Below are 18,404 nucleotides of genomic sequence, written 5' to 3'. Positions count from 1 at the left end.
CCTTTCCAAGGAGCCCGTTCCAGCCAAGGGAGGAGAAATCCATATATACGTGTTGTCGTAATATCCGGCCCCGTTGCTATGGCCACCTGACAAGCTCCTCTCATTGGTCGACGACCGGAAGGAAGGAAGTGGATGTCGCCCGCCCCTTGGACTCCACCCGTTCCAAGGTGACAAAAGCTCAATTAGGTGCAGTTATGCGCCGTCGGAAAAATCGAAACGTCTGGATTTGGCGAGGAAACGGGACGAAACTTCGACGGAGGAAAGTCGGTTCGTCTCGAGAACAGGATATGGACCATCTTTTAGTTTCCAAGTAATGATTAACGTCCGGACGTTCAGCTCGATACAGATTGCGGCGTTTCTTGATGACAAAGCTCACTTAAGGACCAAACACAAACATGACAATATTTCAAAGGGTGACGCATTCGGGGGAAATGGGAGAACTTGGAAGTTTCACGTTTAAAGAGGGAGGAAAGGGAGGACGGCTGAGTTTTGGAAGTTTATGTGGGAATCTATCTCGACGGTTTATGGACTTGGTTATAGCCGTTATCGCAAAAAAAATTAAATTGCTGCTGTATAGGCCATCCTCTTGAATATAATGAGCTTATTGCGTTTATTAGTACCTATCAATATTTTAATTACAATACATATTCGGTGACAATAAAAAAATAATCAAAAACTAAGAAAAGTGTATTAAAACTGAACTACAATAATGTTCGAAAAGGACTCGTGAGCTTTTAAAACGCTCGTTTCACTCGCGTTTTAAACTGGCCCACTCGTACCAAAAAAGCCCAATTTACACATGAACGAGTTGAATACAATGTTTTTTTGTTCGACGAGCACCTTAAAGGCTCCAAGTCGCTTAAAATCTTTAAAATTAGCTTGACGTTTCGTTTTGTCAAGTGGTGACATTTATCAAAATCTGTTCACATAGGAGAAAATTCTCAAATTCTGACAGTGTCGAACAAAAAACTCATTTAAAAATAGCATTTTATTTACATTTAAAAATTCTCAAATTTCTGTTAACAGCAAGAAAATAAAAAGGTATTGGTCAATTTGTCGTACAAATTTAATTAAAAAAAAATAAAAGAATCAAAACAATAATACTCTGGGAGCTAAGATTAATTAGAAAATAACAGTCTAATTTTTTAAAAGCCATCATTGAAATATTAAGAATTAGTTGCAACAGAAATAGTAATTAATACAAAAAGATTCAACATTAAGGCATGTTCAAATAGAATACGCTGCCCTGCGCCGCAGTGTCTTCATTTAGTTATGTTGTTCCACGATTCTACACGCATGCTGAAAAAAGAAGGAAACTAAATAATAAATAATTTATCCTTTATTGAACAAAAATTGCAATAAACATTCCAACATGATGTTGATGAGGTCGCAGTTGAAAGTTGATTTTACAGTTGAGTACCTCGAAAGATGTACCTCATGAAGTTCTGTGACTGTAAAAATTAAAATTTCTAGTCTTAATATACAGAGTTATTCACGTAAGATGACGAGTCTGACCAGATAAAAATGCAACCCAAAATACACTTTAGGTACAAAGCCTTCATTGCATTTTAGTATTTAAAAATTAAATAAGAAATCCAAGTATGTAGGTATTCTGTTAGTTTGAAAGCTCATTGCATTTTTCGTTCATATTTAGTATGTATTTGTAAATTTTTTGAACAATGACAGAACCGACATAATCCTACTTTTGTGATTTTAATTGCTTATTACTGTTGTTAAATCATGCTTTGTTGAGAGAGAAATTTTTCTGTCAGAACTTGACATTCATCAGGCTGACGGTTAAAGCTGTCTATGTTTTATTTGCATTATGATAATGCAATAGGGAATACGGATCGAGATAGATTTTATAAATTGTGTTTTTAGTTGCATTTTTGCCTGGTAAGAAGGTTCATCATCTTACGTGAATAACCCTGTATTTTTATCTTTAATGCGTCACACTGTATATTCCGAGGTATATTCCCACTTGCGTGAATACTGCATGTTCATGGGCAATTACGATATAATGAAATTTTTTTTTTCAATTGATTAATTATAAATACATATAATATAACTAATATCACTTTATTAAATCATTTTTGCAATAGGTAATGTCTCTAGATTCTTGGAGAAATTCAATCCGATTTATCTTGTCTCTAGAAATTGTGAATCATTCCTAATGTTACAGACGTCTGAAATTTCTGAAATGATAATTTTGTGACAGATTACGAGTATCTAGATACATACAGTAACAATATTTCTGCTCCACTCTAACAAATTGAAAAACTACCAAATATAGTTTTTGACTTTTTGTCCTTTTAAAGATAATTGTTTTAGTTACATCGGGTACAAAACAGTTTCTTAAGCATTTGATAATGCCAACCTCCTTGGTTAATTATCTGTGTGTTTTATTTTTTCCAGTATCCACCATCCACCATTCCTTAAATCAAGATTCTCCACTTCGCGCCATATATGGGCACTTCTACCAACCTTTGCAACCGACCATTTTTGGTCATTTAACTCTAGACAACGTCTGCACCACCCACGTCACAATTTTCAATTTTAACCAACCTAGTGCCAAAATCTTGATTCATATTTACCTCATCCAACCCCCACAAATTTACTTATTCACTCCAAGTATTTACATATTTGTCACATTTTCAATTCCCACATCTATTTTTAGTCATTCAGTTCTCAGCGGAATAAACAAGAGAGGTGAGTCCGGGTTAATGTTCATTTGCCCATCGATTGACTTAACTTTTCACACATTAACAGGTCGTGACGTACATTGCGCCATTGTTGACACAGAAACGCTCGGTATAGCACAGAACGCGGTCAGATGTTTGTAGATAGGGTGTGGGTGATGTGATGACACAGACGGCGTCGTGAAAGCTCCTCTTTCATAGAGTGCGCTCTTTGTAGGTGCGTGGCACACGACCGACACGTGGCACCACGTGTGTCTTTGGGGATGGTAATTTGTTTGTGACGTCAATTAACGGCGCACTATTCAATAGACTAACCGCACAGACACCGACGTAACGGTGAGTTGTGTACCTTTTACCGGCTGGTTTCACACCGACGTCGTAGTAGGGGGTAGTGTTAATCTATATCAATCTGAAATTTAATTGGGTGTGTCATTTTCCCTGTCTACTTGGTATTTATGTACCTGTACTTCTGGATTACAATTACAAAGCCCTACAATTATTTAATAGCGTCTGCCAATCAACATTCCTTTTCCAACCACCTTTTATTTAAAAAAATAACAAAAAACAAGTTACCAATAATACTCGACTTCTTGTTCTGCTCCTATCTGCGACAAAGAAAATTTCTTCTGTCTTGATGCATACCTTCCCCCTTCATTCTTTCATGGTCTTTCTAACTTTGTCCGTCCATAGAGCCATCACTCTGCTAGTTTCAGTATTTGTGGCACTTTTTTTTATCTTCTAAACATTTTATTTCACCTCTTCTTATATACATTCTTTTAACTGTTCCATCCACTCCATATTTGTTATCATTAATATATCTTTGCCCCATGCATTTCTAAAGTTTCTTTAAATATTAGCACCTCATTTTCTGCAGACAGCTCTTTCTCTGTATTTTTCTGAAATTTTTTCTTGTTATTTATATCTACCCTTCGTTTTCAATGTTGCCTTTTTTTTTTCTCGTTAAAGTACCTACTAGCTGAATTATTTCTTTTTCTTCTATTACTATTACTTGTTAGTTTGCTTTCAAATTTCATTTTCTTGACTGAACCTCTTCCTACGATGGTCCTTGCTGCAAAAAATTATTTCATTGGTCACTCTTCATACAATTCTTGCTAAAAAATTACGGCAGTAGTGAATAGAAGCCAATTGAATAATTAGCTAAAACTTTTCAATTAGTAGCAACTGAAGAACATTGTTAAACAAATTACACGTAGATACCTCAGATTTCAATAGAAAATATTATAATTTTTTTCTATTGAAAATGTTATTAACCGAAGGTCAAGTAATGCAGTAATTTTCTCCTAATACGTAAAATATGGTAAAAAGTAATGGTAAACAACAGAAATTACTTAAGTAAACAGCAGTTGTAGTAGCTTTTCTCGTTTCTTTACGTGAACTGGAGTAATCATGTTAAAAAATAATACAGGGTAGGTGTTTCACGGGTGATAATGAACCCGGCGGAATAGAAAATGCAACCCACAATACATTGGAACGTAAACTTGGACATGGAGGCGATAAATATCCGGCTTTTCCTCCTGTTGTATTGTGGGTTGCATTTTCCGCCGGAGTCATTATTATCACTCGTGAAATACCCTGTATGCAGTAAATAATTATGATTTTTTTTAATAAAGCAAACAATTTCTTAAACTTTAAAAAAAATAAAGTTAATGTATGAATAGGTAATGAATAAAAATGAAAACAAAATGTAATCAGTAACATTTTATCTTTAATCATTAAGCATTACTTTGTCATAACGTAACTAATTTAACTAGATTTGACTTTGAAGTAGTACCTGCGGCAATCGTAAAACTTGTATTTCAGCAAGGAAGTTAATTTAACTTCCTTGTATTTCAGATATTGGCAGCGCCATCTCGTTCGTACGTTGCGTAGCATAATGCAGAATTTCCGAGATTTTGACCAGAAACCTACAAGAAATGCTATTCGAACTAATTTATGTGAATAAAAACTCGCACTCCGCATGATTCTGAATTGGACTTTGATAAACCGCACCCCAAAAATAAATTCGTTATTACTGAAGTAACTACTGTAGTCAGCAAACAAACTGATATGGTTTTTGATTTTCTTTTTTATTAAGTAGGTAGGTACACATTTCATTTTATTTAATGTATTCTTACATATTATGTAGGATGCATTTTCTTTGTACCTATTCTTTTATTTATTATCATTAGTAATACAACGAGAGGGTACGAAATTGCCGGAAATTTTCGATCTCATTATACGAGTATTTGTTTCGACAATTGTCTAAGAAAGAAATACGAGTAAAATGAGGAGAAAAAATTCCCGCAATTTAGTACCATCGAGTTGTATTCAATTCCACGAATGTATGACAATTCCACGAATAAAAATTTCATTTTCAAATTTTACACAATTTTTTTAAATTTTTATACTATACAGGGTGCGTCTGCTTAAACTTTATATTTGAATATCTTCGTTATTTTAAATGACTGCTCAATGATATTTAGTCTTAATAAAGGCTGCATTGCCCTCTTTACATAGGCACTACAAAAATTAACAAGGATCTGGACAGAAGAGGAATATTCAAGAAAAAAATTAATGAAAAAAAAATTTTTCAGCATTTTCTAACATTATAACTTTTAACATGCATATCAAATGTTTCTGTGTAGATTTTCTGCCTAATAATCATCCTAGTGCTTATTATTGACGAATAAATTAATGTTAAATAAAGACAATTTCCAGACTTCATTCACCAGTGTGTATTTACGTAAAAAAATACTTCACGGCTTACTGATTTACAAAAAAAAAAACATAATTAATTTATTATTTGACAACGTCAAAGTAAAAAAATTCGTGAAATCTTTGAAATAATCTTTTATATAAGATGTCGTTCTCACAGCAAGAGAAAATTAATATAATTTTACGTATGGAGAGTATCACCGGTGCTATCGAGCCACAGCAAAAATTCTTCAGGCCCGTCAAGAAAATGATAAATTTTCCGAAATGAATATCAGACAAATTGTAAAGCTGTTTGAAGATACTGGCAGTGTTAAAGAATTGCCACGAGTATGGGATGCACTCCCCAAAAATATTAACTTTCAAAATGCCGTTGTTGATTAGGTAACTGAAAATCCACACACAAGCACAAGAGCAGTAGCGGCTACACTGAATGTCTCACAAAGCACGATTATTAGAACTTTAAAGTCTTTGAAATTTCATCCATATGAAATGATCCTGCAACAAGAACTTCACTGAGGAGTTTTTATTCCAGAATTGAAAGGTGTGTGGAAGTTAATGATCGAAATAAATTTTGAGCATCTAATTTAGTTATAATTATTTTGAGGACATTTTTTTAATTTTCTGTGCTGCTAATTGTGTTACATTGTTGAATTTATTGCAGAATTCTCGTATCCCACCTCCACCCGGCGGCACGGCAATTTTGCCGGAGTACATACACTATTACGGATAATACTATCAAGTAATAGTGCAGTGCTTATCAACATAATTACCGGCGTCTCGCCTCCACATTTTGCAGATATTTTAATTGTTATTATTTAGTATGTGCTTAAATTATTTATTCACCTTCACCCCCTCTTTAAGCTTGACGCACCCACTTCCATAATAGCCACTTTTATAAATAAAAACAATAAAATAAGGAGGGTACCGGCTACCGGGTACCCCATGATTCATTGTTTAAAAAATAAAATTAATAACATTTGAATTCGTTTTATTGAAAACTTACTTTAAAATAGTTAAGTAAATTTTTCCAGAAAAGACTGATCCCTAGGATGCAGACGTACCTACACCGGAGTTTGTACATACATACCCATTTGAATTTTTATTGTATTTTACCGAATAGTTCAGTAGTAAAAGAATTTTAAATAAGATAACAATGCCCCGTCAAATTGACGTATCTAAATTATTTGCTGAAAAATGTGTGAAACAAATTCGTAACAACTTTTTACGCATAAACTCTGTTTTGAACACAGCTGGAAAATTAGTTCTTTTTAACACTAATTTATTGCGTAGTCATCAGTAAAAGTGTAATAAAAACAATACAGGGAGATACAGAGGCCACAGCTGAATATGTTATACTCCGTAATCTGAGAAAAAGCCAAAAAAAATTAAAATTACTGCGGTTATTTTTCAAATAACTCTGTATCCTTGCAGGTTTAGTTAACTTTTGTTAAGTACATGTCAAGAGGTCATTGAGAAATATAATATTGCTAAATATTGTTTACCTTAATTGATAATTAAAAAAGATATTCGGATATAAAATTTTAGTAGACGCACCCTGTATATATTTTATATTATACAGGCTGATTCACGTAGCCCGTTCATTAGAAACTTTTTGATTTCCCAAAATCATATTAATATGAAAATTGGTAGTTGACTATAATCGACTATTCTAAGTTCAAATGAAATATTTTCAAAATGGCGGCACTTCCGGAAATACCGGAAATCGATGCCATCTTTGTTTTTTTAAATAGAAAGGCCCCATTTTGACTTCACATTTCGATTCTACGTTAACTTTTGAGTTTAGTACGTCTTTTTGTCAATACTTATCTGTCATCGTTTTTGACCTGTCATCTTTTTTGCAAAAAAGTGAGGTTGCAGGGCTTCATTAAAAAATTTATAATTCCTGAACCATCAGAAATAAATAATTTATTTTTACTTTACTGACTTGCCAGAGATTTGGCCGCTTTTTGTGCTATCAACGACATTTTTTTTATGTTTCATACGCCTATTGCAATTTTTTTTAAATTGATAATCAAAAAATGTCGAAAACTTCATTTTTTTAAATGGCAAGTACCGTTTCTGATACTAGATATAAATGTAAAATTAAATTTTAAGGCCACTTTTATTAACATTATGTATGCCTATTTGCAACCGTTTAGGCGTAATTTCAATTTTTTGAATAAAATATTCTTTTTTATAACCAATTGTTTGATTTGAATTTTTATTCAAAAATAGCATTGCAATAAATATTAGATAACAACAAAACAATAAAAAACAAGCAAATTAACAAAAAAATATTTCCATTTAAATGATTTCATTGAAAATATTTTTTTGTTAATTTGCTTATTTTTTATTATTTCGTTGTTATCTACTGTTTATTGCATGCGATTTTTGAATAAAAATTCAAATAAAACAATTGTTTGATAAAAAAAGAATATTTTACTCAAAAAATCGAAATTACGCCAAAACGGCTGGGAATAGGCATACATAATGTTAATAAAAGTAGGTTTAGAATTAAATTTTACATTTATATCTAGTGTCACGAATGGTGGTTGCCATTTAAAAAATGAAGTTTTTGACATTTTTTGATGAGCAATTTTGAAAAATTTCAGTAGGCGTATGAAACATAAAAAAAAATTTACTAATGGCGGAAAAGATCGGCCAGGTTTTTAGGAATTCAACTAGACAAAAACCAATTATTTATTTCCGATGGTTCAAGAGTTATAAATTTGTTAATGAAGCCCTGCAACCTCGCTTTTTTGCAAAAAAGATGACATAGGTCAAAAACGATGACAAATAAGTGTTGACAAAAAGATGTTCCAAAGTCAAAATTTAACGTAGAATCGAAATGTGAAGTCAAAATGAGGTCTTTCCATTTAAAAAAATAAAGATAGAGTCGATTTCCGGTATTTCCGGAAGTGCCACCATTTTGAAAATATTTCATTTCAACTTGGAGTAGTCGATTACAGTCAACTACCAATTTTCATATTAATATGATTTGGGGAAATCAGAAAGTTTCTAATGAACGGGCTACGTGAATCAGCCTGTATATATTTATACGTATTCTTATGACTCTCAAAGCGTTAGTTAACGTAGTAGAAAACAACAAAAATTTTACTGTGGATCAAAAATGAGTTTTTCTTCAAACGTCCGTAAAATATGACATTGGACTGCTGCATTGATAATGCTAAAGTGTCACTTCGTTGTCATGGCATCTAACGAGCTGACCAGCGTCCATGAAGTTATTATCTCCGCTGAGGAGCGTCCGTGAAGTTATTATCTCCGCTGAGGGCGTCCGTGAAGTTATTATCTCCGCTGATGAGCGGCTGTAAAGTAAACTAGCTAAATCATTTGAAATTCCTACCTGGAAGGAGAGGAGAAAATTACAGCGACAATTTTAGGGAGGTGGAGAGGATTACAGCGATTATTTCCTTCATGTGTCTAGCAACCAATTGCGTGACAAATATTGACCAATCAAAACGAGAAAACAAAAAATAACCCGATAAAATTTCTCTAAAATGCACACTGTGCAATAATCGGATAAAAAATGTCGGTACCTATTTTTTTTTTTAATAAATTATTTTGAGTAAAAAGGATTGGAAATAATGCGTTTGTTTTCATTCTATTCAGGAAATAATCGGCCGTATACCCCTCGTGCAAAATTTTAATATCGGCAAATTTTTTACTAATGAACTCAAACATCCATAAATTATTCGGTCAGAAGACCAATTATTATCAAATAAAAGCCCTCGACTTCGTCTCGTGCTCTTATTTGATAATAATTGGTCTTCTGACCTCATTTATGGATGTTTTCGTTCATTAGCAAAAAATTTTCCCAGAAAAAATGTTGCACTTGGGATATAATATGTGACTATTTCCTTCGAAAAATTTAAGCCAATCAAAAAGCTCGAATATTTGAATTTTAGCCAATAGCGATCGAATTACAGCGATAATACTGCACTAGTGCAATTATCGATAATTTGCACTAGTGCCAAATTTTCGCGTAGTCCTAATTAAAAAATAATTTGGTATTAATTTTATATTCTAAAAAGAATTAGGTTTATTTGTACTTACTTATCACTCGGGATATTACTAGTGATAATTTTTCGATAATTTTAGGACCATGACAAATTATTATTGGTGTAATTCGTTCCTAATTGGTCCAATGATTCAAAATACTACAAACTGATTGGTTGAAATTTTCTGAGTGGAATTGTCATTATAATTTACTTTTAGATGAATAAAGTATTTAATTTTTGTCTACTCCTTTAGCAAATATTACTACAAATTAACTTTTTAAAATACATTCTTATTTTTATGAACAATATAACCTATTAAATTACTGCTGGATGATCTTGCAAAAATGGATTACTTAGATTGTTGTACATTACATTGGAATTACTTTTGTAAATTTTTAAATAACAATTTACAGTTTTCCACTGATGCGTCGCACTATTTTTGTTCATCTGTTGCGTTCCATGATAAATGGTTCGGAAAAATAATCCTATCAACTGTTCCAAATACATCTAATGGCAGGTTTAAATATACATGAAAGAGTGTTATTCGTGAAGTGTCTGCGAATTTGATTCACTGAAAGCAATAGATTTTTCTCTGTCTCTTATTTTTATCAGTGCTGGCGATCTATATTTGGACACATTCGAGAACATTACTTTTTTTCAGTTTGTTAACAAGTTTTCATACGTCGTTTGTGACAAACAACAAATGGACGATTTATATAAGTGGACATCTATAAAAAGGATAATGACGTTGGTGTCTAGCCGGAAATCGTACGTCACAAAGCTATCATGTGGTAATACATAGTAGTAAATATTATTTAATATTTAATGTTGTAAACAGCTAACTAAATGGTTTATTAAAATTACATTGTTATACTCGTAGAATAACAATAATAGAAATAAATATGTACAATCATGGGGGTTTGGGGTTGCATTTACTTCACGTAATAAATATCTATCTGCTCCTTATTACTCGGTAACAATATCAATAATAAGAAAATTCAGCCTAAATATTGGTTAACTGTCCAGTCATTGGAGCGAATAGATTGTAATTTTCAAATCACAGATATTGTTTTCCACATCTAGATTGATAGTAGCATCATGGTGCATACTTGATACATATATCATCAATTCATCACTTTACCTTTTTTGGTGAAGGCAGCTGTGTTGTTCACTTTTCCATTAATTAACATCACTGTCATGAGTGCTTGCATATTCGTGTTTTGACTGATATCTTTTTGAAATTTGAAAAGAAGTTTAAGATGATCAGTTTTGTTTTTTCTCTTACCAAAAATTATCCTCACTGAAGATACCTATGCTACATATTCTCTTCTGCCAAATATTGTTTAGACAACAATTTGTACAAAATTTGCAAAAATGAGAAAAATTTAATTTAAACGTTCTCGTGCATTTCTTTTTTGGCTTTTTCCACGTACATGCAATGCAACAGAGAAGGAAAAGGAGTAAAATGAGATAAGGGTTATTGTTCCAGTACTATTCATAATGTCGATTTTAGAACATTGAAAAATAGTAGTTTATTTAACGAGTTCGTGTGTAATTTGGGCTTTTTTTTGGCATGAGTGGGCCAGTTTAAAACTCGAGTGAAACGAGAGTTTTTAAGGTCCACTCAGCCAAAAAAGCCCAAATTACACAAGAACGAATTGAATAAAACGTTTTTTTGTTCGACGAGCCCCCCAAAGGCTCCAAATCGCTGAAAATCTTTAAAATTAGCTTGACGTTTCGTTTTGACAAGTTGTCAAATTTATCAAAATCCGTTCACACAGGAGAAAATTCTCAAATTCTGACAGTGTCGAACAAAAAACCTTCATATTTGCCAGATCTAGTCGTAGTACTCATTTTCTGGCCGATGAACCTGTGGTGAAGGACAGTTGATTATCATCTCAGGTAAATAAATGGTCATTTACATTCCTTACGAACAGCAAATTATGAGCATTACCTAATTTTTTAAGGAGACAACTTGTTTTTCCGTTTATTTCTGTTGCAGTTTATTAAGTAACAACCAAATGTAAATTTAGTGATAAGATTAATTTCAATAAAGCTCCAAACGTTCTGAAAATTGTTCCGTTGACAAACACGCGAAAATTTAAATGTCGACACTGCAGAGTAATTCTAATGAAATACATTTTTAAAGTTTTTGGCAGTGTAAGGTCCAAAAACCTAGAAAATAAATATTTTTAGCAAAGCTTACATCAAGAAAGGAAAATATTTAATCCCGTGGGCTTTTGTCTTAGCATCAATGTCAAGTTCAAATAAAACCCGTAAAAAATCAGCACTTAAATTTTTTTCGGTTCAAAAACTGATGTTTACGATTTTAACGAACGTAATAAATTATCTTGGCACCATTAATTTGAAGATGTTTCAAAAATTCTTGCGCGTGTTGATTTTTTTTTTTACATTTTTATTCCTACCACACGACCCACTGATCTGGTTATACGAAGATGAATGTCAGGATGAACGTTTGCATGCATCAGATCTCATGATCCGGAACTTTGTCCGGCCCGGATTCGATTCCGGTCGGTTGCCTGACGTACCCCTACATCACTAAATTTATAGCAAGTATTCCTCGACAGGGGGATGCAAGGTAATATCATGACGAATAGGGGAGAAGACAGAAACCATTTTTATCCAATTAGGAAACCAAACATAAAATGTGAACTAAATCAGTTTAGCTGAATCATAAAGTAATTGCGCGTAATATCAGATATAATTTATCTGGATATAAAGCTATTTTTGCCTTGCAAAAATGCAATGGTATAGATTTTGGTTTGCTCCTTTTCTCCTGTGAGCAATGTGTTTAATGTTAGCTTTAAAAAAAATTATCGCAAGAGCTGAAGGTTCTCAAAACAATCAATTTTTAAATTTAGCACTGTTTACGTCACTGCTGAATGCATGCTCGGACCAAATTGTTTTAGAATTTGAGACTTTGCACCGCAATCGCTCTGTGAGGTCAATAAATTTAGGAAATTTTGATTTTAAATTAAAACAATAATAAGCATTTACTGGGATGCCTTGGCGTTGGTCGACTTAAATGATAAATATTTTCTTGAGGTATGTCGTCCCAAGCAACTTGTATGGCCTGCTGAGAACGACTAAACATCCAGGAGGCCAAGGTGAAAGATTAAGTTTTTAAACGAGCTTATTATGATCCTTGATATTTGTGGATGAGCGTTATCCTGTTGATAAAAGATCATTGAGAAGGTCTCTACGATGTGGAGAGGGATAAGTTTGAATAAAGGCTTTTGAATGTACTTTTATTTTAACGAGTCCTATTGGTGGTTAAATTTATTACGTGGACTTCCATTACACCCGGTATCAAAAAATATCTTTTCCTTTATCGTGTTGCATTTTCAATGTCACTTATATTTTGTGTTTTCGAGTGAAAACAATATTTCTAAATAAAATTCGTGTAAATGTTATTTTGGTAAGTGAAAGTAACGCTGCATGTTTTCACAAAGTTTGTTTTCTATGGCCACCCATTATTTGTTTTTTTGTTGATCATATTGTAGCATGAAAATTGCAAATTATAAGGTTTACTTTTTTTATTAAAATCAAATTTGCCTGTGCATCTTATCTATTTATTAACAAGCTTTTTTTTCCTTACAGACCTTACAAGAGAATGGTTTCTGAATTTTTCATACCCAAAAATATAATCCTATAAATACAATCCTATAAAGTTGTCAGTTGCATACAACGATACCAAATTCTCTATTTTATCCAAAGCTGGCACTTCATTCTGTCTCTATTTTTTCTCAAAATTCCTGTTCTTTTGTGGCCGTTCCTTTTTCTTGTTTCCTCATTTCTCTCGGCATTTTCATTTAAACTTGTTTCATATTTCTCAATGATCTTTCTTACCTGCTTTTTCCTTTCTCCATCTCCTTAGAGTTTTCCTGGTTACTCATTTCAGTGTTGGTCCCACCCGCTGTCTCTGATTTCTTTGATTATAAACTATTTATTTAACATCAACTACAATTTTTACCAATTCAATGTTTTTAATAACAGGTAAAAATAGATAGGAAAAAGTAGATAACATAAAATAAATGATATTTCTATTTGAGCTGGTCGCAGACTTCGTGCTCGTTTATATATTTTCTTTAGTATTTTCTTGTCTACCTAAAATACTTGAGACTATTTTTTTAAATTACTTATATTAAAATGTAGCTAACCGAGTTGATAGGCTTGTTAGTTTAGTAGTCAGAGCGACCAACCGCTGTAGATAAAATATTGTACAATACACGTGTGATAACGGATCATTAACAAACTTGTGCGATTAGACAACTCGGCTTTGCATCGTGCAAATTTCGCACGCGTTTTTTAATAATGCTCTTATTCCACTTGTATCGTAAATATCTATTAAATAATCGAATAGTGAATTGTTAAACTTATTGCTACTTTAATTGATTTAAGTTGTCAGCCAGATAAATTAGATAAGTAAACAGAATTGATAAAAGCCGAGAAGTCAAAAATTTTCCATTAAATGCACCAAAAATTAAATTAAAATTTTACGAACAGATGTATGAAATATAATTTATTAGTGGTGTATGCAAGTGCGTACCCACGCGTGGACACTGTGTATAAAAACATAATTGCCTCGATATTTATAGCATTTTAATCACTTCTTAATTTAACCACCACACGTCTATTTCTACCGCCAGGTATATTTTTACCTACCGTTATTAATATTGGTGAGTTATTAATCTGGCAAAATTAATCTCACGCAGTGTAAAAAGCGTCGAATGGCTCGTCGTCAAAATAGAAAATCGCGATTTAAAAAAATGTTGGCGAAAACGTTTCACTTAAGGTGACCTGATTCATTAAAATGTAAAGCTCATATCCCAGATATTTATTGGTGAATTAGAGCTAGATTTAGGTCAGACCAGACGTGTAATTTATTTTCTGTTTGCCGTTCGGTATTATCAGGTGGAAAAATATTTTGCTGAATTATCGTGATAAGCGCCTTATTACAAAATGTAAATAACGAATTCTATGTTACATATATCATCGTGCGGTTCTATTTATGTGTCAACATAAACAAATCCGTGCTGTGAGTTTTGCAATCAGTAGAAGTAATTTTGTTGGCATACATAAAACAGCTTGAAAAATTTAGGAGCTACACAACGTAATTGCGTACACGACTTTCGTTTGATGTTTCTTTTATATTGCATAAACGTGCCATTGTGCGCATGTGTTTTCGGGCATATGCACAAAAATTACACGCATTTATAAGAAAGTTAAAAATAAAAGCTGCGAAGAAAGCCGAAGGTTTGTTAGTTGAAACGATTCGTGAAAAATATAACACTGGTTTCCCGCATGAATTATGCAAGAACGGAGGAGATGAATTTCAGCTTTTACTTTAGTAATAATAATGATAATATTGCCATTGGTCATTGTTCACTTTAGCTACTTCTGGAATTTTCCCGTTTTTTCTGGCTAGACAGCCTCAGGGCGTCCTCCTACATCGTTTTCCACCACTCAAACCTTGTGCAAATGAATTTTCCTTGCCCTTTAGTTATAGTAAGACATTGACGCGACCTTGACGCGACCTTGAAACCCAACAAGAGAGAAAAAAGGTATTTGTACAAGGTTTGAATGGTGGGAAACGATCTAGGAAGACGCCCTGAGGCTGTCTAGCCAGAAAAAACGCGAAAATTCCAGAAGTAGCTAAAGTGAACAATTACCATAATATTAAATATAAACTATAAAAAAGACACAAATAATTCAAAACTTGTGAGAGTTGCAGGGTAGGATTCAGTAAAATTAATAAACTTCTCTCTCTTCGATCATAGCCACGATTATTTACAATATTTTACTAGACCAGTATGTAGAAAATTTGAAGGTTGTATGCTGGCAATTATTTGACTCTAATCTACACCACTATGTGGCAACATTGACAACAGTGTCGTTGTAAAATATTTTGTTGAAAAGGACATGGCCCTAACTAAAACAGGAGTTTATCCTTTTATCATCAAAAATTTGGCAGATGAAGACAAAATCACTGAAGATGACCCTCTTAATGTTTGACCATCAACTGTAATGAGTAAGAAAAGCATCAGTAAAATGTACAATATGATACTGAAGGACCACAGGTTGTTAGCTGAGACCATGGGTATCTCAGACGGTGCGTCACATCTTGGACGAAGATAAAGGTCCTTCAAACATTGTTACTGATGTGAAAGAAAACATGTTTCATTCCAATCTGAAAAACAAATGTCGAAACCTTCCACGTTTTGTTTGTATTGTGACGAGATCCTGCAGGAACAGAAGAGCACAATAACATGTCTGTTATAAGAGAAGGATTTTTTTTTGACAAAGATGAACCTGGTAACTCAAGTCGTTTCATGGCAAGCAAACATTTTCTACTTTCCTCAAGAACTCTTTCTGTTCTTTCTTAAAGTCTTCAACACACGTTTATTTAATGGTCATTTGACGCACTCTGTAGACTAGAGTATTAATTGATCGTGCAGTGGCAATTTCACAAGAAACTAATTTTAGAAAAGAAATTAATCAAATGTATACAAGTTTCTTGGCAGTTACTATAACTCATATGACTTTCAACATATCGTAGGTCAATATCTACGCTCTTCTTTTGCAAAACCATCTTCATCAAAACCTAAATCTAGAGCTACAGTCTAAAGGGTCATATACACAAAGTTAACAGGTCAATATAAAAACAACTCTCAAGTTATCAAAAACATCTTTTAAACTCTACCCTTATAAGAACCAACTCCATCCTTTATCCTTAAAGTAGGCCTACAAGATTCTATCTTCCAAGTCCAAGACAATAATAAAAATTGATTATTTATGAGTGGATTTAATTAAGTATTACTAAGTAATATTTTGGAAGTCTTGAGACAATTAGACCAGAAAATCACAAAAAAGAATTGAACTGCACGCTGCCACATGTTAACGGCTGCAGCACAATCAAGTTTGTAACATCTTCCATCGTACACTTTAGTTTTTATAAAATCTTACTTTTTCCTGTTTCTTATATTAAAAATTTTGTGGACAAGAAATACGTATGAGACAACTATTTGTACAGTTTTTAGACAGTCACTTGACAATAGAAAATGAAAATGAAAGCATTAATTTCAAGAATGTCCAGAATCCAGATTCTGTTTGCATCACGTTAATGGACGAGTATTTGTAGAGTATTTGGAGGAGGTTCCATAATGGTTTGGGGTGAGATAACTTTGAATGGACGCACGGAACTGGTGGTAATTCGTGAGGGGTCTATGACTGATCGGAGGTACATAGACAATGTTTTAGAACCACATGTGGTACCGTTTGCAGAAAATATGGGTCCAGAATTCATTAGGCAGCAGGATAATGCCCGTCCACACGTAGCCAGAGTAGTGCAAAATTTCCTCAATACCCACAATATTGATATAATGAATTCGCCCCCCTGCAGTCCAAACCTCAATGCAATCGAACACATCTGGGACACACTTGGGCAGCACTTGAAGGAACGCCAGCTACTCCGGAACCTTGAACACGTTGAGGAAATCCTTCTGAGAGAATGGAAAGAGATGGCTCCTCAGGTTATTGGAAATTTAATAGAAAGTATGCCACGTCGTTGTGAGGAAGTTTTGCGAGGTAGAGGAGACCATAACCATAAACTTTAATTCGTTGCCCAATACACTGTTTGGCGTCTTTTTTTTTTTGCAAAATAAAACACATTAAAGCTTTTTTTTGGCGGAAATAGTAGAAAATACTCTTTAAACTTATTAGCTTTTTCCTTGCTCGTGACACTAAGGGTTCATAATTTAAAGTTTTATTTACATTTTATTTTTATTTTATTAGTAGGTCACCTACATAGCTTAAATATTTTTGTCAGCTCCATTCCAAAAGATTTCTGACCTATAAACTTTCACACTTTAGGTATAAGAAGTTTTTGATATATATAAGATACATAAGAATGCCACTTATGACATTGTTGGCGTCCAATTTTAGTGTTTTTAATATTAAATATATTTGTCTACCTAGACTATAGATCTTTTGGAAGCTATTCGACGATATTGGACGTCTTTACGGTGCAGTAGGCGTCAGAGCGGTGGCGTCTTGTATATAAATTAAAGATGTTTGTAAATGTAAAACGGATATACTTCCTACGTGTTTGAAAATTTATATAAAATTTTAAATTCAATTTTTATCTACTCATATTTTTTTTATCAACAGTAAATAAAATCTAAGAAACATTAAAGTAAAGTCCTCTTCTTATACTTCTCTAAGCATTCTAAGATTAAGATGATTTTCAAAAATTATTTATTACTAATTCACTAACGCTATGCTTTCTGACGATTTAACTTTTGGTGCAAACAAACTAAAAGTTTTATTTTAAAAAATTCGTTTAGGTATTTTCTAGTTTTTAAAGGATTCACGTGGAGTAGGTACAACTAATAGGCGTCAAAAATGTTCTATATAAAAATTACTGTATTTTTTATTATTTCAATTGTTAGATCACAAAGACGTAATAACGATTTATCGAATTGTCACTTGTATTTAACCTTGAATCTAATTTTTTCTTGACTGGATGATTGCCACCAAAAATACTACACGTGCTCATTGTTTTAAAGTTTTCCATCTTACGATCACACCAATTGTAGCAAAATTTAGCATCAATATTTTTTTTAACCAATTTAAAATTTTTAATTTTTTTAAGACTATTCTAACACTAGAACATATGTCTTTTCATCTTGTTATTCTTAATAAAATCTGGAAGTACAGCATAGTTGTTTTTTGGAGTTCGGGAAATTCCCAAATTTGAGAAAATCTTCAGGGGGTGGATAAATACACAACAGTCGGCAGAGTTCCCTCCAAAACAGTATAAATATACTAAAACTTTAGAATTTATCTTAATGTTAGTTAACTACCTAGCATATCAAAATGGTGACTATGCTAAGATTGTCAAGCGTGCGTCGAAAGAAATTAAATATTATCATCCATTAATTCCCACGTG

The 18,404-nt window shown here is 32.9% G+C and overlaps 2 long non-coding RNA genes across 2 annotated transcripts; one reads left to right on the top strand and one right to left on the bottom strand.

Annotated features, from left to right (window-relative positions):
- Positions 1 to 1,321: 1,321 nt before the first annotated feature.
- Positions 1,322 to 2,813, bottom strand: LOC138132853 (uncharacterized). The gene is made up of 2 exons (XR_011160202.1): positions 2,242 to 2,813; positions 1,322 to 2,186 (listed from the first exon to the last, which is right to left on the bottom strand). It is a non-coding gene; the product is annotated as an uncharacterized lncRNA (long non-coding RNA).
- Positions 2,814 to 2,898: 85 nt separating this feature from the next.
- On the top strand, positions 2,899 to 18,171 carry LOC138132852 (uncharacterized). Its single transcript, XR_011160201.1, has 3 exons — positions 2,899 to 3,035; positions 16,596 to 16,662; positions 16,715 to 18,171. It is a non-coding gene; the product is annotated as an uncharacterized lncRNA (long non-coding RNA).
- The last annotated feature ends 233 nt before the right edge of the window (positions 18,172 to 18,404 follow it).

The sequence above is a fragment of the Tenebrio molitor genome, chromosome 6 (assembly GCF_963966145.1).
Source record: "Tenebrio molitor chromosome 6, icTenMoli1.1, whole genome shotgun sequence".
NCBI lineage: Eukaryota > Metazoa > Arthropoda > Insecta > Coleoptera > Tenebrionidae > Tenebrio > Tenebrio molitor.
The sequence above is the reverse complement of the archived record's forward strand: the minus strand, read 5'-3'. Positions and strand labels throughout refer to the sequence as shown.